This window comes from Sander vitreus, unplaced genomic scaffold (assembly GCF_031162955.1).
Source record: "Sander vitreus isolate 19-12246 unplaced genomic scaffold, sanVit1 ctg790_0, whole genome shotgun sequence".
Taxonomy (NCBI): Eukaryota; Metazoa; Chordata; class Actinopteri; order Perciformes; family Percidae; genus Sander; species Sander vitreus.
Genome location: NW_027595875.1, coordinates 1 through 7,464, shown reverse-complemented (window position 1 = coordinate 7,464; position 7,464 = coordinate 1). Strand labels below are relative to the sequence as shown.

At 40.0% G+C, this 7,464-nt stretch overlaps 1 long non-coding RNA gene across 2 annotated transcripts; it reads left to right on the top strand.

Moving 5' to 3' along the window:
• Positions 1-2,358: 2,358 nt before the first annotated feature.
• On the top strand, positions 2,359-6,193 carry LOC144514952 (uncharacterized). 2 transcript variants are annotated; one of them, XR_013501643.1, is made up of 3 exons: positions 2,359-2,466; positions 2,831-3,136; positions 5,488-6,193. It is a non-coding gene; the product is annotated as an uncharacterized LOC144514952 (long non-coding RNA). The 2 variants fall into 2 exon arrangements; XR_013501642.1 differs by having other exon boundaries at positions 2,831-3,142.
• Positions 6,194-7,464: the final 1,271 nt, after the last annotated feature.

Sequence of the window (7,464 nt, the reverse complement as noted above, 5' to 3'; positions counted from 1 at the left end):
GAGGCCAAGTCCCCCCTTCCTGTTCTCAGCCTCTTATAGAGTATGTATAGAGAGGCCAAGTCCCGCCCCTTCCTGTTCTCAGCCTCTTATAGAGTATGTATAGAGAGGCCAAGTCCTCCCCCTTCCGGTGTCCACCAATAAGGGACTTTATTCTGGAAAAAAATCTACTCATGTCACTCGTTTTTTTTACGTTTTGTTGCTATTTTGAGTCTAAGCATCATGGGAGTTGTAGTTGATCCTGAGCTGGTTGTGCTGGACGTTATGTTTGTTGAGTTTTTATTTCAGCCGTCCCAAAACATTTCCATAAAAATGCCAAAACGACCTGCAGACATCTCTGACCGGTAATGTGATCATCATATCCTCTTCCTCAAGTGCAATTAGTGGAAACACACACACACACACACACACACACACACACACACACACACACACAGGCTACATACATACATACACACACCCCCCCCCCGCTTGGTGGAGATGTAATCAGCGTGCTGTTGTGCGGAGCTCCGTGACCTTTGACCTGACTCCTCTCTCTGTTTAACTGTGTTTATTTCCTCCATGTTGCTGCTCAGCTTTGTTCTGATGATGATTTCTTTATGCAGCGTTGATTTGATGAGTTAACCCTTCAGATGGCAGCTCCTCCCCCCCTATAAAGCTTCTCCACTTTTATTCACTGTACACGATAAAGTCCACAAGTTATTGTGTTATTCTTAAATCTTCTCTTAAAGGGTAACTTCTAAATGTTTCCATCTAAGTGACTGAACTTGAGGGGGGGGTTCAACCTGGACCCTATTTTAACATGTTTCTGTGTCTAAGTGACTGATGGGAACAACAATCTTCAGCCCCGAAATCACCATCCCCAAACCCACCAGACTCCATGTAAATAATCAGGACTTTTATCAGCGTAAAACGCACTTCATTCAAAGTGGACAGAAACTAAATCAAACTATCAAAAGCCGTCTTGGTTCATCTTTCCACTGTTCCAACAATCACCACTCTGGTTTGGTTGAAATAAACCCTTAATTCACCCATTTACATGTGGAGATATGCTGGCTCTATACACGCTAAAAGTCCTGATTATTTACATGGAGTCTGGTGGAGATATGCTGGCTCTATACACGCTAAAAGTCCTGATTATTTACATGGAGTCTGGTGGAGATATGCTGGCTCTATACACGCTAAAAGTCCTGATTATTTACATGGAGTCTGGTGGAGATATGCTGGCTCTATACACGCTAAAAGTCCTGATTATTTACATGGAGTCTGGTGGGTAAAGTGTTCTCCTGCTCCATTAACATGGAATCAGTTTTAAAGGTAATTCATGTAAAAACATGCACAAAACAAGTGAATCTTCCACTAAAGGGTGGCACTAAAGTCTAATCCTGTCGGTGATATTTAAGCAGTAACGTCTCACGGCCACCGGGGGGAGGAGCCGTAGTCTGAATGGTTGCTGTTGCCATAGAAACACAGTGACTAACTCCTATAATGTGTAACTACTGTTGTAAATAGCACTTGATAAAATAACTCAAACTCCTGTCTGATCGTTCCTCTGAGTCTCAGCACACACACACACACACACACACACACACACACACACACACACACACACACACACACACACAGCACACACACACACACACACACACACAGCACACACACACACACACACACACACACACACACACACAGACACACACACAAAGACAATAAAAAGAAACTTGTGTTTTACCGCCTTTAGAAATGAGTTCAAACACTTTCATTATGTTTAACTTTCTCTGAAACAAAACGGAATTTAAACGGTGCCAGATGATGTTAGTTTAAAATAAAGTATATTTTATATATATATATATATATATATATATATATATATATATATATATAAATATATATATATATATTTAAACGATACAGACGAGTTAAATTACCTTCAGCTGGAGCTTCACACGAAGAGAAAAAGCTGCGACACAAACTGTGGGAACTCTGGGAAGTGAAAGTAAACTTTAAACAGGAAACAAGAAGAAACGCCCAGAAAGGGGCAGCACCAAACTAACCTAAAGTCCCCAGTTTGTGTTCCTCTCTGAGCTGGTGGTGACGTCATGGCGTCCTCTGGTGGACATCAGCAGGAACTACAAGCAGAGCTCCACCAAACATATTCACACATTAAAACATGTTGACAGATTTATTAGTTTAACTTCGTTTCAGAGAAATTAATTCTTTAACTCGTGCAATCCCAAACAGTTTCATTCTACTTATAAACAATGACTTAAGTTATGGTGCCCACGATATATATCACAGCCTTTACTATCATTGGATGGAATAGGCCCTTTTCACGATGACGTCATAGAACTTCCGCCTTTCCGCGTAGCAGGTTAACTTCACTTCCGTTCCCCCCCGTAACCTGAGACTTCTCACCGAAATACAACTGTTGACCACTAACTAGCTAGCTATTTGAAGAAATTCCAAAAGGTACATTTAAGTTAAATTAGTAAAGTTAAGAGTAATAATGTCTACGTATATGCAATGGTTTGTAACTTGCTAACGTTATTGTTAATTCATAATTGTTAGAAGAGTGGGCTAACGTTAGCTAGCAACAACTTTAGTACCAGGTACCGATAGCGTTAAAAGGTAGCGTTACATTGCTGCCTGTACTGTAACAAGTTTACTTAGCTAGCTATCTAACGCTTTGGTAGGCAGTTACTTTATTCAGGAATGTATAGTAACTCACCTATTTAAATACTGTTGTGCAGGATAGCTAGATAAATATTGATTCCTGGTCAAAGCTGAATGTTAATGTAGCTGTTTCTTTCTCCCGGTGTCTGTATCGCAACAGTATCCCATCCAACACCGAAGCATGGCACAATCTTCCAGAAGATGCTACTGCAGTGAACCATTTTGTTCAAACAACAAACAGAAATTCCCGTATCTGAGCTTTCACGATTTCCCTGTTGATGGAGAAATGCGTGCCCGTTGGGTGAGGGCGATCAGGAGAGATGAGGTACCAAGTTTTAAGATTCTTCTAGGAGCACCTTTGTGTGCAGTCAGCACTTTCCCCCTGAGGATAGACACACATCGGCCAGTGGACGGATCCGTATCAAACAGGGATCAGTGCCGTCTAGATTCCACTGGAATGATTGGGGTAAGGGTAGGTAGACAGCGTTAAACTTAATATACTACTGTAATCCAATATTACTTGTACAAAATGTTTAATAATTTAATCCTGCTGCAATATAGCTGCTACATTTTGTCATTTTGGGGACTGAAAGATTATGACCAAAATGTATCATGACAAGCGTATGGTTAATTTCACACACAAGCTCGGGAGTCAGTTTACCAGCGAGCAAGAAAGCGTCCTGGTGTTGCTGTCCTGGATGATTCTGATCATGAGATGCCTGACAGCACAGAGGCTGCTTTGCCAACACAGTCTATATAAGAGCTCATACTTGGCATGGAGAATAAAGATAGAGAACACATGCAACATGTTGAGATAGATCAGACCATATTATCTGTGGTTGCCTGGAGAGACTGGTTTCTATTCCTCTCCACAACCTTCATGACAGTCATATGAATATGGTCTGTAATGCAGCCTTGTATACCATAAACCCTCTGATTCACCGTGAGTGTCTGCTCTAAATGATAACACACACTTTGAACACGGGCCTTCCAGCCAGGTGTTGTCCACATGAACACCAAGGTGCCTTTAGGAGCAGAGCCGATGGATTGGTTCATCATTTCTGACCTCTGATAGCCTCTGACTCATGTCACGACCCTTTCCTCAGCTGGTGAAATGGTTGAATGAGATGTGTGAGTTGTGTCTGTGTGCTGTATATAGGCTGAGGTAGAAGTGTGTCAAAAATGCCAAAACACATGTTGTATATACAAAGCTATATACAGTACATCTTACTCTGTGAAGAAAAACCTCCGCAACAATCTGATTATCTTTTTAATTTCCTGAAAATGCTTCCTAAAACTAGTCCCTTCTTCATTTTGAAAAGGTAGTCTCAGTAAAGGCTACACAGGTTAGGATGGCTACGAGCTGTAACCATAGTTATTGATATGAGGATCATCTTCTGAATATAATAATTAATATGTTAGGCCTACCATGAATTGATATTTCAAAAAAGTCATTTATTTAAAACAACTAATAATGCAGTGTGATATTAAATCAAACTAAGTCCCACACATTAATATGCTGAACATGTTTTTTTCCCTTTAGTATTTGCTATTAATAGTCATCAACTGCAAATATAGAAAATTGTGTTTTCAAATAAGTATGTATGGAAAATAAAATATGCTTCTCTTTGTTTATTGTTTATTGTTTTTCACAACAGTACAAGTCAAAACAAATGAGCTGTAGGTTTGCTATATAGTATGTATGTATGTATATATATATATAGCAAATCAAAGAGCTTAGCATAAAACAGTATTTTTTCATTATTGGTATTTTATTGTGTAAATTCTCACGTGCAGCATTCTTTCACAGACGAGGAGCGGTAATTACTACGTCACGTCAGCTGCTAGTTTTAAACGTTAGTACGGTGTATACCTTACTGGAACAGAGCTGATCAACGTGTTGTTGCTGCTGACTAAACCACTGACTGTATATATGTACATTGAAGCGATACTGGCGTTAAAAACCCGCTGATCGCTGCCCATTCTGTGAATGAATGCCCGCATTGCATTGTGGGATATCAGCTTTGCATGCGCCCGGCTCGGATCATATCGTAATGTTCTGTATTACAGCATACTGTAATATTTCACCGGTAATAAGACCGAAATGATATTATTAAAATAAAAACATTTATACTATGATAACATCTAAATAAATGTTGCTAGATGTAGCGTTATAGTTTAAAAAATATAAATAAACAAACAAGCAATCCAGCTTCCCTGGCCGAAATAGACCAAAATAATAACATTAAAAGAAATGCATATAAACCCTGATAATATCTGGTGAATAATGTTGATTAAAACAGCTGTTATTGGGCTAAAAATACCAATAATAAAACTGGCACAGACTTCGACTTAAGGGGGCGTGTTTTTTCTTTCGTCGATATCTGACGGTGAGGGATTAACATGAATGTCTATCTGACGGACCCCCTCGTCGAAAAATAACGTGACGGGTACCCCCCTGGTGTTGAAAATTAACGCCTGGGCTCCTTGACCATGCGTCATGCATTTGACGAGTAGGGAGTGAGACTGTGTTGGCTTTGCCTGCAGTGACAAATGATCACGACTATGCCTGCCATCCTTCTCCTGGTTAGTATTACAAATAAGAGTAACCACGTATCTGTTTGGCTATAAAAAGTATATGGCAGTTAAGTAAAAATACCATTTTTTGGAGCAGTATTTGGAGTAACTGGTCTCTCTGTGAAAAGACTTGGCGTTTCAAACCTCATCCATCTTAGAAGCTTCTTCAGTTTTATTTATTGGAAATGGGTAGCTATAATAACTAACCTACCAACATGTATGCTTTTTCTTCCCCTTAAGGTAAACTGGACAGTGCTACTCAAAGAATTCAAGAGTTGGAGCTGCAAGTGTTGTCCCTAGAAATTGAGATCCAGCACCTGACAGTTAAGAAGCAGCATCCACTCCTTTTTCATTTTTGTGTCACAGATGAGGACTATCGCTACTACACACGATTCAGCTCAAAGGAGGTCTTCACTGTGTTTTGGGATTCTGTTTATCCCTCTGCTTCACGGCTTGTATACTGGTCTAAGGCACAGCAAACGGCACAAGTGACACCTAGCCCTCAGCGAAAACTTCCACTTATTGATGAACTATTTATGTTTCTGTGTCGTGTTGCAGCTGGGCTTCAGGAGAAAACCTTGTCTACCATCTTTGAGGTCAGCCTGTCCACAGTTAGCTGCATTATTTCAAGAGGGCACTGGTAAGAAAGCACAGACCCAAATGGCACAGGGCCAAATTTAGAGTCCACCAAATGAAGGCCCTCAAGCCTGTGCAGCAATTTGCAACATATCCCTGGTTGTGGACGGATGTCTTTCAGTTTCTCAGCACTGGCCATGACGTGAGGATCCGGAATAGGCCCTGGCATGAAAGTGAGATAACCACACTCATCAACTCTCTGTACATGCTTCTAATACAAATATAATAATATCCACTGAAAGTCTATATAAAAAGTAACAAATAATAATGTGTTATTTTAGAAATGCATTAAAGTCTTTGTGCTCTAGTACAGGCGGGGGGCTCATTCAGACTCACCATCATAGGCTCTGTACAGTGTGCACTTCACACCAGCTCTGACACTTGTTTTTTTCTTAGCCGCTGGTTTACACACCGCCATATCATTGGTGGCCTCTGGTACAATTCCCTGTGAAATTAGAGTAGACTGATTATTTTATGTGATTTATGATTTTGGAATGCTTTTAAATATTGTATGATCTGTATTATATGTTGTTGTCTTTGACCTGAAATAGGTCTTCCTGATGTGTTGCATGTTTTAACACCAAGGACCATGTTAGAAATAAGTGTTTACGCTTTAATATGCTATCCTTTGGATTATGTTGCTTGTTAAATCCAAAACAAACCAAACCAAACAAACCAAACCAAGCATATAAAGCACATTGCTTTGTGCTAAGCTAGGCTAAACCTGTCCTGGACCTTTCTATGTGGAATTTAAATTGATTTGATCCCGGGAAAGAGGAAAAAAAGGATGTTTCTTCAAACCACTGACAGTTCATTTAACATACATATATCTGACCAAAATACATCATATTATTAACAACAGGGAGATGTTCTTGTAGTTCCTGGAGATGTTCTTCTTTACAGCTTCATACACAAATATCTCCTTTTTGTTAATCAGTGTTTGTACATGAGCATGTCCATTGTCCAGAGAGGATCCTCCAGTCCCGCTGCGAGTAGCTTCACTCCTGAGTCTCCTGGATGATTGTAGCTCAGGTCCAGCTCTCTCAGATGGGAGGGGTTTGAGCTCAGAGCTGAGACCAGAGAAGTACAGCCTTCCTCTGAGATCAGACAACCTGACAGACTGCAAACACACAGAACAACACACAGGAACCCTCTGTCAACACATGGAGCTGTGTTTGTTTTATATTTGTTTGTTGTCCAGATACATTTTGGTCCAGATTTAGAATACACCTTTAAAATCATCTGTTCTATTATTGAACAACAAAACTAAACAATGAAAAAATCCTCATGGAAAGTAACTCTGAGTCTAGAAATTAATAATTATATAATTAATAACTACTGCCCAAGTTTATTGTATCAGCAGACACAAAGCAGCTGTTTTATCAACTAAAGTTAGTCAGATTTTAAATGGTCATCAGCTGAATGGGTTAATGAATCCTGACCTGAAAATCTCCAGTGTGCAGTGTGGACTCTTCAGTCCATCAGAAATCAGCTTCCCTCCTGAATCCTGCAGGTTGTTGTTATTCAGGTCCAGCTCTCTCAGACTAGAGGACTGGGAGCTGAGAACTGAGGACAGAGCTT